The sequence below is a fragment of the Lacerta agilis genome, chromosome 1 (assembly GCF_009819535.1).
Source record: "Lacerta agilis isolate rLacAgi1 chromosome 1, rLacAgi1.pri, whole genome shotgun sequence".
NCBI classification, from domain to species: domain Eukaryota; kingdom Metazoa; phylum Chordata; class Lepidosauria; order Squamata; family Lacertidae; genus Lacerta; species Lacerta agilis.
Window position 1 is genome coordinate 76,342,892 of NC_046312.1, and position 20,577 is coordinate 76,363,468.

General features: G+C 40.9%; 1 protein-coding gene and 1 non-coding gene across 12 annotated transcripts in view; one reads left to right on the top strand and one right to left on the bottom strand.

The window, feature by feature from the left end:
* Window positions 1-6,343: 6,343 nt before the first annotated feature.
* TRNAA-AGC lies at window positions 6,344-6,416 on the bottom strand. The gene has a single exon. It is a non-coding gene; the product is annotated as a tRNA-Ala (tRNA).
* A 545-nt stretch (window positions 6,417-6,961) lies between these two features.
* The window catches only part of PPP6R3 (protein phosphatase 6 regulatory subunit 3), a 61,373-nt gene continuing 47,757 nt past the window's right edge, over window positions 6,962-20,577 (top strand). For 10 of the 11 annotated variants that reach the window (XM_033156131.1, XM_033156153.1, XM_033156178.1 and 7 more), the window contains exons 1-2: window positions 6,962-7,082; window positions 18,233-18,383. The gene's annotated coding sequence lies outside the window, so the exon portion shown is untranslated. Of the gene's footprint in view, window positions 7,083-18,232; window positions 18,384-19,844; window positions 19,987-20,577 lie in introns of those variants that run through there. The other variant, XM_033156145.1, reaches the window with a different exon arrangement.

Below are 20,577 nucleotides of genomic sequence, written 5' to 3' on the forward strand. Positions count from 1 at the left end.
AGGGGCACTTTGGGAGTCACTGGAAAGGGCACAATGTAAAGTTTTTTTACAGCTTAAATTTCCACATTTTGTTGCATGCTTTCCCATATTAAATCTCTGCTAGGGTTCTCTCACCAAAGAGCCCCAAACGTGGGTCTTGGCTTCCAGGATTTCCAACATGCACAGTCAAGCTGATTGCATTGGCAGTCGCTTAGCGACCCCTTCATAAGTTCTAACACCACTGAGCACACCACTGTTCTTACCGTTAAGCCGATGTGGTTGCCTCCATCTTGGATTTTTCTTTTAGAAACGCAAGACTAGCTTGCCGCTGAACAGCAAACATCTGCATGCAATCTCCTGTTTACCCTGCTCTGTGTCTCAGCTTCGCCCATGCCAGTCTCTGATGTCTTCATTTATGCAGTCTGTGCATGGGTTTTGTTTTTTAAGTGTGCCCAGCCCATTTTTATGGTTTTCTGCTCACAACATTCTTCCAGGCCATCTGTGTGAGGCCCAGGCCAGCTGGGAAAGGACGATGATGCGTCTGGGGCAGTGCAAAGAACACTCTGTGGCCACAAGCATGTTAAGTGCATGGCCCCTCAGGGAATTGCAGCTCTTTTAATTTCCGTCCCGGTCTGAGCTTGCGCATGTCTGATGTCTCCAGCATGCGCTGCTAACCAACTGCACACTATGCCTGAAGAAAGGTGTTGCAAGAATCCTGCAGGAAGCCATGTGCAGCTTCTCTGAGTCCCAAATGGCAGAGAGAAGAGGCGGCAAAACCCTAAACTTGAATTTTAAACCCTGAGCAATGACGTTTCACTGGGGGGGGGACGTGCTAGAGTCCAGTAGATGGCAGCAGACTCCCACGTTGTGGAATAGCTTGTAAGGCCAGTATCTGCATTGTTTTTGCAAGACTTGATCAGGTGGGGTTCTGAGGCCCTCTGCTGGCAGACTGTCAGAACCGCAGGCATGCCCTTGAGACACAATTTTAATACAGTATTGCCATTTTAGTTTTCTCTTAAATGCAGATCGAAATAAAAAAGCCTTCTGGAAGTAACTCCAGCCTTTCCTTGGAGTCCATAAGGAAACTAAGGAAACCGTCATACTAGAGTTATGAAGCAGCTCTTCTGCAATCAACAGAGCATCTGCCTGTGTGTGTGTGTGTGTGTGTGTGTGTGTTAGAGCGCTGCGGGCAGGAAAGTGTTAAAGGACTGGGGGAGGGATGAGTTAGCCACCAGATGTCCGGAGCCAATATGTAGGTCACCTATTTCCCTCCTGTGGGATCTGAATTGCTGTTCTGCATCCATGCATAAGTAAAGTCGCCTAATATGGCAGTAGTGAATCTGCTCCATTTCAGGAAATGTCAATCTGATTCCTGAAAGCAAAGAACTCCGCTGATGCCTTGAAAATTGGCAGTTATTCTATTGCTAAGCATGCTTTTCAAAAATGCATTTTTAAAAGAAGTGCTATGCAAGGTAGAGCTGACTTTATAATGTTAAACTGAAACACTATGAATAATGGTAAGAAAAAAAATGAATTTCAAAAAGTGTACAAGCTTTCAATAGGCTGTTGTCTAAGAATAACTTACTATGCTGTACTTGAGATGTCCCCTCTCCTGTTCAGCCATTCTAATCAAATCAATACTGTATCTACTGTATTGCAGAGAAAATTGTATTTGCATTTTAAAAAAATTAGAAATATGGATTCCCCCCCCCACACACACACACACTTTGTTCCTTGCAGATCCCTGCAATTTGGGTTTGAGAAAGTAGGAGCAAAATGTTTGGCCTTTGTGAAATATGGGAGTATAAACCAATAAGGATTGCAAGAAGAGCAGTAGCTCCTACTAACATGAATATTAATATGTGGTACTTATTTAACTTACAATCCTGTGATTGGAGCCTTAGGCAGATAAGTACTGGGTATGTACCTTTTTCAGCACATCCCCCAATACAAAACTAGATTATGAAGAGTTGAAGAAGATGAAGAGTTGAAATAAAACGTACTGACAATCATCTGTGAGTGCTGTTGGTCCTTGTAGGAAATGGGTTTTCACTATTCTTTACTGCAGACAATGGGGTCAGATTTGTGTGTTTGGAGATGACAGCTGTAAACCAACTTATCAAAAAGCTTATTTAACATCCCGGTTCTCTCATATTTTATTTGAAAATGGAGTTCTACTGCTAATGTGATGATGATGCAATAACTAGGTAGGATTTTATAGGGCTGTGTGATATGTGAGTCGGTTACATAATAGCTGGCTGCAACTTGGAGGATTTTTTTTTAATGATACTGTATAAGTGAGTTAATGGATTGGTTAAATAATAGAGCTGCAATCCTATGCAAACCTGAGAGACTTACTTCTGGTGAGACATGCATCGGATTGCACTGTTAGTTAAGTGATTAATTAGATTATTAATTAATAATATATTTTACAAAGCTACATGGGATTAATCAAGCAGCAGATTTTTTTTTTTTTTTTTTAAAAACATATGTTCTTACAAATCCATGGGTGAGACTGACAGGGGCTTTCTTAAGAGAGGCATAACCCCAACACTCTAACATAAGCATGGAGGTCTTCTTTGCAGTAAAGGTTCTGGCTGGTAATCAAACACCCTCCCCAAAGAGTCTTACATGCTGCCTTCTTTCTAGACATTTCAGTACAATTTGAAAGCCTTTTATTCCCCCCCCCATTCCTTAAGGAATGTTAACATTTGAATCCACTGTATTTTAGATATTTTATATAAATATTATAAATCGCTTCAAGATGCTTCATGCAAAGCTATTCATAAATGGAATTATTATTATTAATATTTTTTGGATACTTTTAGTGATTACCCCCCTGTGTTGCTTTATTCTGCTGCTGACATTAAGATGCTGAATTATTACAATGGAGTTTACTTTTAAAAATTGTCCTGTGGTTATTATTGTACAGTATTTTATTTTATTTTATTTTATTTTTTGCTTTATGCCTGGAGAACAGTTATTAGATGGTGTATAAATGTTGTCAATAAATGAATAAAATGTGGTAACACCTAAATAATACAAAAGCAGAGTGCACTAATATCTTATTTGTGTGAAAATGTATACAACTCATTTATTGTCATGTTGACTGACAGCCCCAGACAAACAAACCTCAAATACTGATTAATTATATAAATAAAAACTGCAAACAATAAAAAGCATGGCTTGGCTCCTGATCCTTTTGGGATTTGTGTGGTCAGTTTGAATTATTCTCAGGAGCACCCATATCGCTTAAGGAAAAAGAGTGGACCCCAGATATTTACCCTGTTGTACAGTGTGTCTACCTCCTGGCTTTAGAAATAAGAGGCTTCTGGTGAATAGAAATTCACCAAACACATTAATCAGACACATTGGGAAATCATAGAATCATAGAGTTGGAAGAGACCACAAGGGCCATCCAGTCCAACCCCCTGCCAAGCAGGAAACACCATCAAAGCATTCCTGACAGATGGGTGTCAAGCCTCCGCTTAAAGACCTCCAAAGAAGGAGACTCCACCACACTCCTTGGTAGCAAATTCCACTGCCGAACAGCTCTCACTGTCAGGAAGTTCTTCCTAATGTTTAGGTGGAATCTTCTTTCTTGTAGTTTGAATCCATTGCTCCGTGTCCGCTTCTCTGGAGCAAATCAGACACAGGTTTTAATACTGAAACCAACACAGTCAAACCATTCCTTAGCCCTTATGGATAATTATCTGCTAGTGCAGTAGAATACAATTAATTAAGAACTTTTTTATTGGATGGAATCAAGTAATGGATTCATCAGAAATAACTGCAGAGAGACTATGTCTATGGATATTGATTTAGAAGTACTGTACTACGTGTGTTTAGTGGATCTTACTCCCAAGTAATTATGTATGGGATTGAAACCCATTGAATGGCTAATAGTAACAGCAGCCTCTTATATACAGCAATTTATGTTTTCAGAATGAGGATGACAAACAAAACAATCTTAGCATTTTTAAAGTGTATTTGCCATCTTGAGCAGCCTGTTTTTATTATTGTTATTATTATCATTAAAACTACAAATAGATGTTTTTCACCAATGTTTTTCACCAAGTAAAAATGATCCATGGGAAGGGCCACTCTGCTAAGCCTTCAATGCCCAAGTAGTTTGATAAACGAACAGAATAGTGTTGTCCCCACACTCATGGCTCTATCCCTCCCCTGCCAATCTCTGGACAGGTGGACTAGATATTAAGGTTTGGAAGGAGGGGGGTGTTTTGGCTATATGTGCATGGCGAGAGGTTGTGCATCGTTTCTGTCTGAGCCAACAATAGCTTTGCTTCCAGGCGGCTAATAGGATCAGTGATGGAAATGAGATTAGGAAACTGATTTTGAACATTTTGTTTCATCTAAAGGGATTATGTTGTATGAGTCTTGGGAAAAAATTAATCGCCTTGTTCCTCTTAGAATCAAACCTATATTTGTATTTGGATTCTGCTTGCTGCTGCATCATCACAATGTGATTAATACTAATTTATCAGTTTCTTTATTTATAACGATTGTCCTGGGATGCTTTTCACAACTGCATTAAGGAACTGGTCAGGGCATCCTTCTCAGGTTTTATGCATCATTTTAAGGTGTTTATTTTCATGTGACTGAAATCCCACTGGGTTGGACTGCAACATATCTTTTAGCCCAGTCACAAATCCAGTTTAGATAGCAGGATCCGGTTTACAGAACAGTAAAGAGTAATGCTTATATAAAAAAAGATTTAGTAGGCCTTATTTAAAGCTATGATCTGCAAAGCATTCACATATTTCTCACCTTTCTGATGAACCTTTAGCAGTGAGAGGCTGAAGATTATTAGAATTCAAAAATACTGTAGTGAAGTGGAGAAACATGCTACTTGGCATTTCTGAAAAATGTCTGAAGCACATGTAATAAAAAGGCCCGTTTAGTTATCCTTCTAAAGAAACATTGACGACAATACAGTGGTACCTTGGTTTAAGAACAGCTTAGTTTATGAACAACTTGGATTAAGAATACTGCAAACCCGGAAGTAGGTGTTTTGGTTTGTGAACTTTGCCTTGGAATAATAACATGTTTTGCTTCCTGTTGAATGTGTTCCATTTGTAAATTAAGTCCCCCGCTGCTATGGGAAAGCACGCCTTGGTTTTTAAGACCGCTTTGGTTTAAAAACAGACTTCCGAAACGGATTAAGTTTGTAAACCAAGGTACCACTGTACACATATTCCTGGGATGCATTTATCCAAATCTTGAGCTGCTTTTCCAGTTGTCTGTTTTGAACAGGAAAAATCAGCAACTGTCCGTGGTTGAGTTTTAGCATATGTGATCTCTTGTATAAATCCTTTTGCATTTAGGTTTGCTTCTGTTATGCAAGTCACTGAGTAGACGCTGTAATTAAAACTGAAATAATTAATATCGGACTTACATAACAAGGGATGGAGGAAGAAAAGTGACTGGTACAGACTTCTTAGTAGGCTTGCCATGGTTACTGGCATAGCTGCCCAGATTGAAACAACAAGGGAAGGGAAGGTGCACAGTACAGTATGTGACAACAGTGTCAACTTTTGCGCAAGGGTTTGTCCAGCCTTGTGAGTTAGCTGTTACATGCTGGACACAATCGCAGGACACATTGCTGCCATGCATTAGTTAGGAATGAGGCTGTTCCTCAAAACCATGCAGGTTCCAGATACACTGGTTTCAAGTGTGTGTTTCCCTTATAAAACAAAATTTTAAATTCTGTTCAAATCTTGGCCTCTTTGTGCATACTGTACTTTCATCCAGGAGGCACACATTCACAGGGCAACCTTATAATATGCCTGTTTAGTAGTAAGATGTACAGTACAGTATTGGTTTTGGTGGGACTTAACTGCCAGGTTGTCTGTAGCCTCAGAAACTTATATTTTGTTTGGAAACGTCAGTACAGTATTGCCTGTTTTGTAGGATAACTAACATATTTTACTGCTTAAAAAAGAGAGAGCATCGTGTGCATTAACAATCATGGGCAGCCGCACACGTTACGAGTTCCTCAAAATAAGGAGCACTTTTAAATGTGTTTTCCATGAAAACTACGATCACCTTTCCTTCGCTATTCCTACCCCTACCCTGGAAATAGCAGACATGAGAGGGGTCTTTGGGGGAGATGGGTCGATTTTTGGACTTTAGCAGATGCATGTAAGGGTGAGCCTCACCTGTTAAAAATTACGTTCGGGCTTCAGTGTGCACAACCCCTGAAGGTGTAGAAGATCTGCCGCGAGACAATGTTAGCGAGGAAAAAAAAACAGAAACTGAAGCTCTTTTCAAAGGGATGACACAATTACAGTTAAGGATTTGTAAAGCATGTGCATTACAGGGGGGAAACAACTAAGAAAAAAATTGGAGAATGCGGGCATCGATCCCGCTACCTCTCGCATGCTAAGCGAGCGCTCTACCATTTGAGCTAATTCCCCATACTTCTGAGCGGGTTACGCCTGATTTACAAGTAGTGCCTATCGTAAGCCTCGTTCCGCGTCAACTCCGCCCCATCCAGTTAAAGAAACCGCTGTTGTCAGGCAGTTTGATATCTTCAATTACACAAAGAGGGCGTGGTTTCTCACGCCGCCCAATAGGAAAGCATATTCGCGCCTAGTCATTTGTTTGCCCTCGTTCGTTCTCATTGGTCCGAGCTCTTCGGCAAGCGATTGGCCGCCATTGGTTTATTTTTAAATGGGAGCGGAGGTTTTAGTTGGACAACATGAACGCCTTTCAAAGTGACGTCAGTTGGTTGCTAAGGCGTAGAGGTGGGAAGTTAGAGGCGCCCGTCTGGAAACGCTGATTGGGCGAAACAAAGCCGTGACCCCGGCCTTTATCCCCTTTGTTGCCCAATGGTGAGTTATCTTGGCGTGTGATCGACGACACATTGGAACCAGTAGCAAACAGAGGCTTTTGCCATTGTCCAATAGAAGAGGTGATTGATGAGGAAAGGTGTGAGCCTTAGAGGGTTGATTGGCAGGAATGGGGGGGATGGGGACATAGGAGGACTGGAAGGAGCTGATATGTCCGCCATCTTGAAGAGTCGGTGATGGTGGCGAGCAGTACTTTTCCCGCCTGAGCGGGGGGGTCCGCCAGAAGGGGGGGTAAGAGAACGCTTGAGGAGGGGGGGGTTGTGCGTTGGGCCCATTTCAGCTCCTCGAGTTTAATTGTTCTTCACGAGGCTCGAGGACAGTAAAGGCGGGATGGGGGGGGGGCTTCGTTCCTTCTTCCCTTTGAGGGATCGGATGGGGGCCGGGGAGGCCGATGAACCGCTTGAGTGGGAGATAGTCCTCCCCTCCCCCCACCGCTTAGTCGCCCCTGTGAGCCACCGCCTCTCTTTCCCGGCCTGCATCCTACTGTATAGGGAAGCGGGATGAGGCCTTCTTTTCTCCGTCTCTCTCACCCTTCAGCTCCCAGCAGCGGCCTAAGCGCCTCGGTTTGTTTTGCTTCCTGAGATGTGTCCCCCCCCCCCGCAGTCCCCCAATTCTGCGCCGCAGCGGCCTGCGTCTCTTCCCTTCCTGCCTTCCTCATTCTACCATGTGAGGAAGGGTGGAACAGAAGGGAGCCCCCGAAGCCTTTTCTTCTCCTGAAGGCCGTGGGGGGGGGGTCGTTGGTCGCTACCACCGCCGCCGCCGCCTTCTCCGAAGGAGTGAGCGGGTATTGGGGACCCCCCTGCCCGCACCCCACGTCCTCCCATTCCTTCGGTCTTTTCCCCCTTGGGGAGACTGGACTGGTGTGCGAACTCCTCTGGGCTTCTTTTGAGGGGTGGGAGGGAGTGTAAAAATTCCCCATTTATATCCGCTCCCGTCTTTCTTACAAAAAGAAAAGGAAAAAATTGTTGTGCTGTAGTAGAATGACCTCTCTTCCCCGTAAACAACCTTTGGACTCGCTTCCTTGGTTGAGCGAAGATGTGACATGAACCTAGGAAGAAGGTCTTGTGCGTTTGGCATCTGGGATGTGAACTTGGGTGGTGGGAGCTCGTTTGCGGTTTCCTGCAAGAGCTGCTGTAATATGACTGTATTAATAGAGCGGGATACGAGCATCCTGCTTCAGGCAAACAGTTTGGGCGGGATTTAAAGTTTTTATCCCGCACAAATAAAGCACGTTCTAGGTTGTTAGATACTTCCTCTGCTCCGACGTTTCCTTTTTCCTGGCCAGGACAGAGTTAGAGGGAAAGTGTTAACGTCAATTGGCTGCTTTTTCAAGCAATACTTATTTTTAGATTGAGAAACTTAGTAAAAACAACAACTTCCTGCAACAATCCTTGATTTAAAATCGAGGAGAGTGCTTTATGTACTCTGGCATTCTAATAGATATTGCAACATTTTTTTCTACTAGAACTGGCAGTTTCACTTTAAACTACTTGTGTTAGTAACATTGTACAGTACAATGTTTGTGATAATGCTGTCCTGTGGAATCTGTGAGTTTAATTAGTAATACTAACATCTGAACTCCACTAATTTTTGAATTTCTGCTAGTGGGCAATTGATCAGCCTGATAGGTATCCTTCATTATTTTGATAGTTTCCATGGGGAAGATATTGAAGGAAAAAGTCTTGCTGACAACATCAGTGGGGTAAAAGGAAGATAAGAGACTAGGTAGAACTAGACTTGAATAATGAATAATTGCTCAAAGGATAAAATGGGTTACTACTAAAAATTACAAAAAAAAAGTTTGGAGTGCTCAGATACCTATGCTTTAGTATCTAATTCTGCATGTACTTCCAGCCAGATTAGGGTCAGGAAGGATTGGTTTCCATATTGACTGATGACTGTTCCCCCCCCCCCCCCCATATTTTCTCTTGTATCGTGGTATCCTTATTGGCTTGAGCCACCTGTAAACACAGCCTTTCCTACTACAGGTTCGTCAAGAAATGGTGCAGCTTTCTTGATGTGCTATGCATTAGCTTTCTAGATTTGAATTCTTTAATTCTGTTTCCACAGATGGTACTTGCAGTGGTTCTTTCACCTCTCGCCTCTGTAAGTACAATGGAGGAAAACCTACATTAGCTAGCTGGAGCATACAGTGCATTTTAAATAGAATACTTTACCATCTCCACTATCAATCTTATTTTATTTTCATCCTGCTTTTCATACAAATCTCAAAGTGACAGTAACACCTGTAAGTGTTATATTCCAGGCTAAAAATAAGTTGTAGCATCAGTTGTGGAAAATGCCCTTTACATAGATTAGGTAATCATAAAGTTCTTCCAACTTTTGATTATTTCAGTATTTAAGAATTTGAAGGGAAAGATGAAAATCTTTAAATAATTATTTAATTTAAAACTTCTCTGTTGGAGATATTTTGTTCATATTGTCAAGGCTTAAATAGGATGGAAATATCACTAGATAAACACCATTTCTTGCATGTCATAGGAAACGGAGGATGAAGGCATTTTTTCACTTTTCACAACTAAGGCTGCAATCCTATACAGTGGTACCTCGGATTACAGATGCTTCAGGTTACAGACGCTTCAGGTTACAGACTCCGCTAACCCAGAAATAGTACCCCGGGTTAAGAACTTTACTTCAGGATGAAAACAGAAATCGCGCTGCAGCAGCGGGAGGCCCCATTAGCTAAAGTGGTACCTCAGGTTAAGAACGGACCTCCAGAACGAATTAAGTTCTTAACCCGAGGTACCATTGTACCCAAAAATTTGGGAATAAGTCCCATTGAACTCAAATGAATATTACATTAGAGTAGATAGGTATAGGATTGCACTATTTACTTGAGCAAGAATCCAAGAGTCAGTTCTAAATTTAATGTATATTCTAGCCAGCATAGGTTAAATGCTATTATTCTGGAAGTGGGATAAGTGAAAAGACTTTCACATATGACACTGAAAGGGTTCTGGAAATTGAGTTACAAAATGCTTTGTGCTCCCAATCCTGGATAGAAGACCTGCCTAAACCCAATGAAATCAGCTAATGTTAAAGCTGATTCAGTCCTATGTAGGGTGTAAATTACTTTTGAAAATTAATGGTGCTATGCTTCTGCAATACAGTAGTAGGTTAATGAAACTAACCTTTTCTCTTAGTTCCAAAACAGACCAGATAGAGATCTGTGGTCAAAACTTTCATTTTCTCTTGGAAGTAGCCATGAGGGATCTGGGGGATTTTTGAACCTTCTCCATGTGTTTTTTTCCTGGGGGTAATCTCTGCCCACCTTTTAGCTGCTACTCGCACAAATGGAGAAAATTCACAAGTATGCTTACAGCTTCTCATAGTGGGTCAAATAGCAGATGTGTTTTGGCTGGGAGAGGCATCATTTGCATTTGCAAAATGGCATACAGGAAAGAGTTAAAGTCCCTCTGTGCTGTGGTCTTGATGCAGTCTGGGAGCCTCTAGGTATATTCAAAAGAGATCTAAGGCAATGGGAGATGGATCACAAATCTCAAGCATTTAATTTAGTATCACTCTTAATTTACTGTAAAACATAAAGCCTAGTTTTTGACCTTGTCATTAAGATTGAATTTGAGATTGGGGTTTACTTATGTTTGATCTACAGATGCATTCTGGATCTAACAGGGTTGGATTTTTTAGCATGAAAAGGTGATACTGGAGAATGTTTAAAAGACAATGTGGAATTATGATTACTTGAATAATTTTGTAGGTTCAGATTGATCGCTTTAGTGAAGGGCATCACAAGGACAAAGTTATCAATTTATTGGTAAAAGATCAAGTCTGGCTTACATAAATGCAGCCAAAATGCACATTAAACCAGTAATACCAGTCTCCACTGCAAATATATGAACTAGAGCAACTTGGTGGGGTATATGGAGTGTTAGGGACAGTTTGAGTGTATGAGGTGTTAGGGGAGGGATACTCCCTCTTGTGAGGAACAAGTTGTGCTCCTTCTGGGGCAGCTTGTCCACCTTTGGTCCCCACCCTGCACTTAGTTTAGCTCTTACCTCTGGCTCCTAGAAGCTGTCAGCAGGCAACAGCAAGCGGACACACCCCATGAAATGGCTTTGACTGACTGGCCAAACTGGGCAAGGGTAGCTGATGGGTCTCAAACCTTTGGTCAGTTAGAGACTACCCTTGGATGCAAAGAAGGCTCTGGTGGATTGAGCAGACAAGACCAAAAGTGGGTCCAATAGTCAAGAAGCCAATTTCTGCATGTGCTGTAGAGGGAAGTGAGGGGCAGATGGGGCATGTCAACCTGGGAAGGTAGCCCATCTAGGAGAAGGGGAACTCCTGTCCTAAACCTCTGCTGCCTTGCGGAATACCTTTGGGAGAAGAAAAGGCTACACAAAACCATAGACACATCCAGAGTGGAGTCCCTAAGATGGTTGCATGGCGCCTTATATGCCGCCTCCTGGCAACTGCTGCAGCCAAGCTGACACCAATGTATTGTTCTGCTTTCTTTTCAACCACGTCAGTGAGGCCGAGAGGAGGGTCTTGTCTAGGCAGCCCAGGACCTCAATACACGCTGCTAAGCTTGCGCCCCAGGGAGGTTACTTTGGTGCTACTAGGGCAGCAGTTTGGCTTAGCCGCTGGAGGCGCACTCTGTTGTCTCTCGAGGCAGACTGGTGCCAACAGAGCAATTGGTTTGTATATAGAATTCAGAAAGCAGTTTGTTCTGGATTAATTCTTGAATATAAGACTGATATCTCTGTGTAAGTCCTTTGCATTTTCTCATGCTGGTAAGAACTTGGAATACTGTGTAGCCTAAGTGCTGGTAGGTCATGCCTAAGTGATGGGTTAGGAACAACATTCTCCCAAGTGAGAAAAATGTTATAATTGTTAATGCTGCTTTACATTTTTTTAGACTTGATGTGCTGGGAAAAGTTGCAAAAAAAAAAGGTATGCATCTGAAGTTGAGCAATGAAAGTGGCCAAATTGGCTAATGATACCAAATGATTGAAAGTCGTAAAAACAAAAAGTGGTTAGGAGACATTCCAAAGGATCTCCAGACTGAGTGAAAGGGAGTTAAAATGGCAAATGAAATTCAATGAAAACAAGTATGTGAAGTGATACATGTTTTATAATGATGGCTGAATTGGTGGTGACTGACCTTGGGCTAGTAGTGGACAACTTGAGGTAATATGAAAAGTGCAGATTCCCTATTTGGGATCATTAGAAAAGGTTTGAAAATAAAACTGCTGGTACAGTGCCATTATACAAATCTATATAATGAACTTTTGGTATTCTGTAGAGTGCTGGTTGTTGTACCTCAAAAAGAGGCAATTGTAGAGCTGGATTATTATTTTTTTAGAGAAGGTCAATCCAAATGATCAATGGGCTGGAGCAGCTCTTCTGTGAGGAAAGATTACAATGTTTGGGGCTTTTTAAAACAAAATCGAAAATTCTTTCTAGTAGCACCTTAGAGACCAACTGAGTTTGTTCCTGGTATGAGCTTTCGTGTGCATGCACACTTCTTCAGACGAAAGCTCATACCAGGAACAAACTCAGTTGGTCTCTAAGGTGCTACTAGAAAGAATTTTCGATTTTGTTTTGACTATGGCAGACCAACACGGCTACCCACCTGTAACTGGGGCTTTTTAGTTTACAGAAAAATGCAAGAAGGGACATGAGAGAGGTGTATAAAATTATGAATGATGGAATAAAGAGAAGTTTTTCTCCCTCATACTAGAACCGGTCGCCATCCAATAAAGCTGCATGTTGGAAGATTTAGGACAGACAAAAGAAAGTACTTCTTCACATGTTGTTGTTCTGTCGTTCAGTCGTGTCCGACTCTTCGTGACCCCATGGACCAGAGCATGCCAGGCACGCCTATCCTCCACTGCCTCCCGCAGTTTGGCCAAACTCATGCCAGTCGCTTCGAGAACACTGTCCAACCATCTCATCCTCTGTTGTCCCCTTCTCCTTGTGCCCTCCATCTTTCCCAACATCAGGGTTTTTTTCAGGGAGTCTTCTCTTCTCATGAGGTGGACAGAGTACTTCTTCACATAGCATATAGTTAATCTATGGAATGAAGTCACCAGTTTGGATGGCTTTAAAAGAGGTTAATTCATTGCGGAGGAGGTATTCAATGGCTACTTGCCATGATGGCTATGTACTGTGTCCATTGTCTGTATGCCTCTGAATACCAGTTGCTGGAAATCACAAGTAGGGCGAGTGGTGTTATCCTCAGGTCTGGCTTGCAGGCTTCCCATAGGCATCTGGTTTCCCACTGAGAACAGGATGCAGGACAAGGTAGGTCTTTGGTCTGATCCAGCAGGGCTCTTCTAAAAATTACTGAGTCTTTTAAAGATAACTTGAAGTAGAACAAACAATATTTCAGGAAACAAACCTGGGGGTACTGTGTGCTTAAATAGTCTGCTCTTGATTATTTAGTGAACTTCAGAGCCCTATGTTTCCACTGCCTTCAGATGTTTCACTAGAAAACCACCATGCTTGAAATTGATCTAAAAGATTTGTACACTACCTGTCTTAGTGGACTAACAATTTGTAGAACATAGCTTAATTGGTAGAGCATGAGTCTCTTAATCTCAGGGTTGTGGGTTCAAGCCCCATGTTAGGTTAAAGATTCCGGCATTGCAGAAGGTTGAACTAGATGATCCGCATAGTTCCTTCCAACTCTACAATTCCATGATACTATTCCTGTGTTGATGTCATCATGAAAGTGCTCTTTCTGGTAGCAATTTCATGGTCTTTTATCTTACAGCAATAGTGTTGTAGACATCTGTTCAACCTAAACTATAGTAAAATAACAATACCTTTGGGTAGATAGGGAAAACCATGGCTTCATTTGCAGTTAAACCTAGGTATATATATTTGAGGGGGGGAAATGTTCTTTTGGTCACCGGTTGAGGCAGTGAGCTATGTTTCAAATGCATCATGGTTGGAGTTGAAGTTGAAATGAAATAAATCTCTAACAAGGTTAAAAGGCATAAGCACACTTCTACAGATATTTTTACAAGTAAATATGGAATTAATACTGTTTAGCCTAGTTCTTCTCACTCTGTTCTCCCCCCTCCACCTCACTCCCATCGTTAGAAAGAGAATGTTTCCTCAGAACATGCAGTTTCCATGAGCCAGTTGTTTCTCTGGTTGCTTGTGCTTTGAAGGACTGGGCCCAGCTGAAAGCCCTCAGCCTCAAGATCCTCATGAATCAGAGGTTTGCCTTTGTCAAAGAAATGGTTACTGTATATTCTGGCGTATAAGACTACTTTTTAATCCAGGAAAATCTTCTCAAAAGTCAGAGGTCGTCTTATATGCCGGGTGGAGAATCTGCAGTCGAGTATATCTCAAACTCTATTTTAACTAGAAAAGTTGGGGGTCGTCTTATACGCCAGAAAATACGGTAATTCCTACTTGTTTTTATAGTATTGTAAGTCCCATGTAAGGGCGAGGACTGCTTAGAACAACCCTGGGTACAGACTTTCTCCCTTCAGAACTCTGTGTGTAAGAAAAAAATCGGCTGAGGAATTATCCTTGCTGGATTGGACCATTGATCATGGTTTTATAAGTAGTGAGAAGTTTCAGGGGGTGCTTCAATTTACCCAGGTTTGGGTTCCTTTGGAGGGAGGTAGCACTAGATGTCTATAGAGTTTTTGTAGTAGTTTAATTTGTTTTATTTAAAAATAAACCAGTCGAATATACTTGGGAGGAAATAGTTTGTGTACATTATATCTCCCAAGAAAATCACCCTTAAACCCCCAGATGTTTTTAGCTTACTGCTCTCATTCTGCTACCTATGTGGCTCTGGCTCTCCGTTTCCCAAAGCTGTTCCGCTAGTGCTCTCAGGTGCTGCATCCCTTCATTAGGAAGGTGATGATGAGTCATTTTTGCTAAAAATGGCTTTCTCTTTCCAGCTGTTTCCTAGCTCTCCTGGATAGAGATGTTTGTTTGTTTTTTAAAAAAATCTGAAGCCCCACCTCTGGAAATATTGTTTTTCTGGTTTTTCCCGAATGTTCCCCTCACCTCTGGAAAAATGTTTTTTGGGGGGGAGGGAACACAGTACTTGTTTTTAAAGTATCTTTCTATTTCAGAAGTCAGTTTCTTATCATAGAATTTTGTCTAGTATATACACTTCTTCAGACAGTAATTACAAATTGATTTTTAGCAAGTTTCTGTTGTTATTATTATTACTAGTTTTAAAATGTGTACCACCCTTCACCCATAGATCTTGGGGCAGTTCACAATAAAAAATACAAGTTAAAAAACACAAAATACATAATACAAGCAAACCAGTAACCCCCTCCCGCTCCAACAAACATATTTAAAAGAGAATAGGATGTTAATCAGCCCAAGGCCTGGTTGAAGAGGAACATTTTCTCTTGGTGCCTAAGGTGCATAATGAAGACACCAGTTGAACTTCCCTGGGGAGAGCATTCCACAAGTGGGGAGCCACTACAGAAAAGGCCCGTTCTTGTGTTGCCACCCTATGGACCTTGTGTGGAGGAGGCACACAAAGATGGGCCTCAGATGATGATCTCAGGGCCCGGGTCAATCCATATGGGGAGAGGCAGTCCTTGAGCTACAAGCTGCTGAACTGTAAGGAACCTAGTGGGTTTTTTTATTATGAAAATTATTACATATCCTTCTAGCTTCCAAGAAAAAAGCACTCATTTCCATAAAAAGAACTGAAAAAGAGTAATTTACATAATAAGGCATAATAAGGCAGTGGTAAGCTTGACCACTGACTTATAAAGAACTTTCAAGGAGTCATTTTTGGCCACCTTCATCCCTTCATGTCCATTCCCCAGACTCCTACAGAGCGACCATATGGTAATGTTGAAGGTATTGCGGAAACCAGTTTTCCCAAAATGCATGTATCTGTCAGGGAAGGATAAAAATAAACAACTACAAAAGTTTCAAAAATTCTGGGTCTCTAGTGTGGAAGCGCCTATGCTTTGGAACTCCTGTTGTATTTCAGACTCAAACCTTCTCTATTGTCTTTTTGTGCCTGTTGAAGATGTTACTTTTTCAACAGGCTTTTAAGTAGAGATTTTATTTAATCTCAGTTGGTATTTGTATTGATTATATGTTCTAAAATGTTTTTATATATGTAGGTATTCTATATATGTTTGTAAACTATTCAGAAAAGAAATTATTTCTCCCCACCAAACCCATTGATTCCTGATGCCATGGGAAGGAGCACTATTCTACCCAGTACCTACTGGCCTTTGCTTCTGCAAATGTTGAGGCACTGAAGAACTAGTAATCACTCCTGAGGGTCTTTTGAAAAATTGAAATGCAATTGTTGTGGGCTGCAGATCAGAGCAATACAGTCATACCTTGGGTTGCGTCCGCTGCAGGTTGCGTCTTTTCGGGTTGCGAACACAGCGGACCCGGAAGTGTTTACTTCTGGGTTCCACCGCATGCGCGAAAGGTCTGCTCAGGTTGTGGACTTTTCGGGGTATGAATGGCACCCCGGAACGGATTTGAGTCCGCAACCCGAGGTACCACTGTAATGGAAAGTTGCTATTTTCAAAACAACTTTTACCCACCTGTCTACTTCCTCTACTCTGATTACATTTGTTGCCCCAAAACTGTATTTCAGTTCTCAGACAGCTTTTGTTGGGATTGGTCATGACTCATGAGTACCTACTTTGGCACTTGGCCTTTGAGGAAATTCTCTTACTTGGTTATGTTTCCATGTATACAGGGAATGCTGAACAGAAACCCTTAATTTCACAAATATTCCTCTTGCTTCCTTAAAGAGTGTGATTAGGACTTCTGACCGGAGGTTTATAAATTATGTTTGTACACAGCATCAAGGCTTTATTTAGTTCCAGATCATAACCAATTAGCATTCATTCTCATTCAGGAAATATATGAATCATGTTATTGGAAACTTGTTTTTAATCTCCAGCAAAAAAGACTGCTTTGAAACATTCTATATCTAGTAAAAGTGATTATTCAACGATCTTTTGCATTGATATTTGGTTTGAAGATTCATTATCCTGTTTGCTGCCTAAATTGAAAGAGGTCATTAGTATCTGAGGGCACTCAGCAGAAGCAACATTTCCATTATAAATGTAAACTCACTGAACCCACACAATTCTGGGAATTACAGCTTTGTAAATGTGTGTTTTGGCTCTCATTTCCTTAGAGAATGTAGCACCCATTTATTAAACAAGGAAATTGTATGATTTGGTTAGTATACTGTCCCATGTAAATCAGTATTGAAACACAGAATATGGAGGGCTAATACTGTAGTAATGAACTAGTGCAGTTGTTCTTATGATTATAATGCTCAGGATCAAAAGGAGTACTTGGGGTATGCTTGGGCATACCTGATGTTCTCTGTTTCCCTTATGAGTGGACACCCCATACCATATCATAAACTGCTTCTGAAAGGCTCCTTGCTTCAAAAATGGTTTTCCATGTGTGCTGCTGTTCAGTAACTACCACCCAACACAGTCCCTTTGGTTAAACAATGATTGAGTTGTCCAGTTGTTTTGATCCTGGCCACCATTCATATCGTTGATTTTAGCATTTTCTGACAGGGAATTTCATTAGCTCTGGGTGCAGTACTGCACCTAAAATTTCAGATTACAACTGCAAATTGGAAGGAAAGGAGGACCTTTTTCTGCCTCCCCACTTCTAGCTACTCTGAAGACTGAAGAAGAGACCCTTTTAAGTACCGTATATTCCGGCGTATAAGACGAATGGGCGTATAAGACGACCCCCAACTTTTCCAGTTAAAATATAGAGTTTGAGATATACTCTACCACAGATTCTCCACCCGGCATATAAGACGACCCCCAACTTTTGAGAAGATTTTCCTGGATTAAAAAGTAGTCTTATACGCCAGAATATACAGTATATTAGGGGGCTGGGCAGGGGAAGGACTAGACCATGTGAAAAATGAACATCATATATTAGCTGTAGTTCATACATTTTCAGCTTTGTATTCTTGTATTTTCAGTTTTGTATTCTTGTTATAAAGAAGCACGCCTAGACATTCCGTTGTTGTGCCCATAATCTAGGTTTAAGGTGCCATTTAGCGCCTAGTTTTTATATCTGTTTCTAACACTGCTTAAAACTATAAATAAAAACTGCATATTATTTTGATTAATGTTCATAATCCATACCAAACTGTTTTTTTAAATGCAGTGTGTGTGTGTGGGAGGGGAAATAATAATGTTTACTATCTCTCAATATATTCCATTATTCAGGTGTTCATTATTGACTTCACTAATGAAATTGTGTTGACATTATAAAATTCTTTTTTGGGGGGGGATTTTTTTAAAATGTTTTTTTTGTTTCAGTTTACTCATGAGTGACTTCTTTTTTTATAAAAAAAATTATTTATAAAATTCTATTGTGTTTTCTCATAGGAAGAAATCTGCTTCATCTTAACCTAATTCAGCCTGCTAATCTGCTAATACTGTAGATTTAAAGATTTTGCTGCTGCCTGGATACCCTGTAATGGGCAAGGAGCCACAAAGAATACATTTTTTTTTTCTTTTTAAATTTTTCTGTTAACAGGTAAGAAATACCACCCAGTATGCCTCTGCAGATGTTGCTTAATGTTTTGGTGTTTGCTTCTTCCCCTAAATATTGACTAAACACAATGCTTTAGGCATTCTTCCAATAACTTTATTTCTTGCTCTTTGTCCCCCCCCCCCTTTTTTTCTTTTGAAGCCCTTAGCTACACATGCAGTTTATCTCCATTACTAATGACAAATTCAATTTAGGATCAATATGGCATCGGCACTGCAAGTTTTTTGTGCATGTTTACAAAAATGGCACATAACCTGATCTGTAAGTCCTGTTTTGGAACAGGAAGTGAAGCCCTGGGTTGCTGGAAAATAATCTATGATCAAGTCATGTGCATGTTCACTATACTAAATCTGATTGAATAGGATTACCTGGGTTTAATTCCTTTATGTGAAAATGGTTTTGCCTTTAACTGAAGTTTGCTTCTTGATGCTTCCTCAACATTTCTTAAGGATAGTTTTTCTGGTGAGTTGGGAGGTGACATATCAGTATCATGTGATTTGTTTAGATTCTTAATTATTGTGACAGTGCTGCAAGATTGAGTTTCAATTGCCAGTTTAATTTAACTAGCTTGCATTAATTGAATATCTGCCACTTTTCTTGCCCCCATTAGAAGGTGGAAGTACCTCCTTAAAAGCTAGAGAAGTCAAACACATAGTGACAAGCTTTTGAAAATTATTATATGTTAAAATGGTGAAATAGAGGAGAGTGTTCACATTTGCCATTACTGATGTTATTTGCTAATATAACATTTGGAGAGAATACTGCTTAGATATTTTACTTGTTACTTGTTTAACCATGCCTGTGTTTCTGAGTTAGGTTTAAATGTCCAGTTAGGCTACTTTGAGCTACTTTTCCCTGCTTCTTTGGACAGAGGATGAGAAAGCTTCATACTGCCAAGTGTTCATGGTTACTCATATAAATTCTAAATGTTAGGTTCCTTCTTTGCAAGGAAATGATTTTGTATGAGCACTCATGTGGCTTAATGTAAGGTAGTAAATGGCCTTCAGAATGCTAGCAGTACTTGTTTGCATGTTTGCTGCACCTCTTTGAAGGGTGTTGACAACTCAAAGGCACTATTTCCATTTGCTGCCTGCCTAACTCATAACTGTGGACACCTGAAGCTAGGATTTTGATCTCCTAAAATGGGTAGGTCTTTACAAGAGGAGATGGTCTTTGGAGCCCTTTTTGGAGGCCATCTTTCACAAGACACTGCAGCTTAATCTGAATGCAACTAAAATATGGATAATGGAATAAGACCTACTTCCTGAGGAAGCTGGTGTACCAACCAAATTTGGTGAAAGGTGCTTCAGGCTACAAAGGCTACTTGAACGTCTGAAGACCAAAGCTGGATCCAAAACCATGCGTAACCTGTCCGGAAACAGGTGAACACAGTTCTGTAGTACGGTAAATTCCTCACCAACAATGTGTTATAAGGGGATTAAGCTTGCATTTCTTCCCTCAGCCAGGCAGTGACTGATTCCAGACACTCTTGTCTGTCTTAAGATGGGTACTATATTTCTGCATGCAGGTCCCTGCTTAGCACAAATTTGAAAGCTGGCAATGTAATTCAACCATACACTACAAAAAGGTGAGCTTATAAAGAAAGCAGAAGCAACCTGAAACAAATAGGGACTCTTAACCAGTTGTTGCATTTGCATGTCACAGGAAATCTTAGATTTCTTAGCAAATTGTTACCTGACATTGCTGACACTTCACTAGTCTCCTGGTGCAAGTGGGAACAATTAACCACAATTCCTGGCTTAGTATAGTGTCCAAACTGGGGGCTGTGGTTTGTTCTGCTCAACTAGCATCAAGAAACTGAGGACAAATGTCGACTTCATATTGTGACTAATCTGAAAATGGAGCATTTAACTTCATATTTTCCTTCAAAAATACATGCCTTCAAAAGTTAGTAACGTATTAAACATTAACATTGAATTGTTCTAAGTTCTGCTAAACTAACTTCCTCTCTCATGCACATGCAAAAGGGAAGAGAGATGGGGTGCATTATGGTACATGTTAATTCTGTTTATACAACTAAGTAGCCAGTACTGAAGTGGATTGCAAATTTGATAACGTGTAAGGTGGGAGGGAAGGGAAATCTTTGACTTGCATGTGCTACCAATCTTCCACGCACACTTCAGTATGGGGGAAGTCAGATGTGCATGCCTAGAATTTG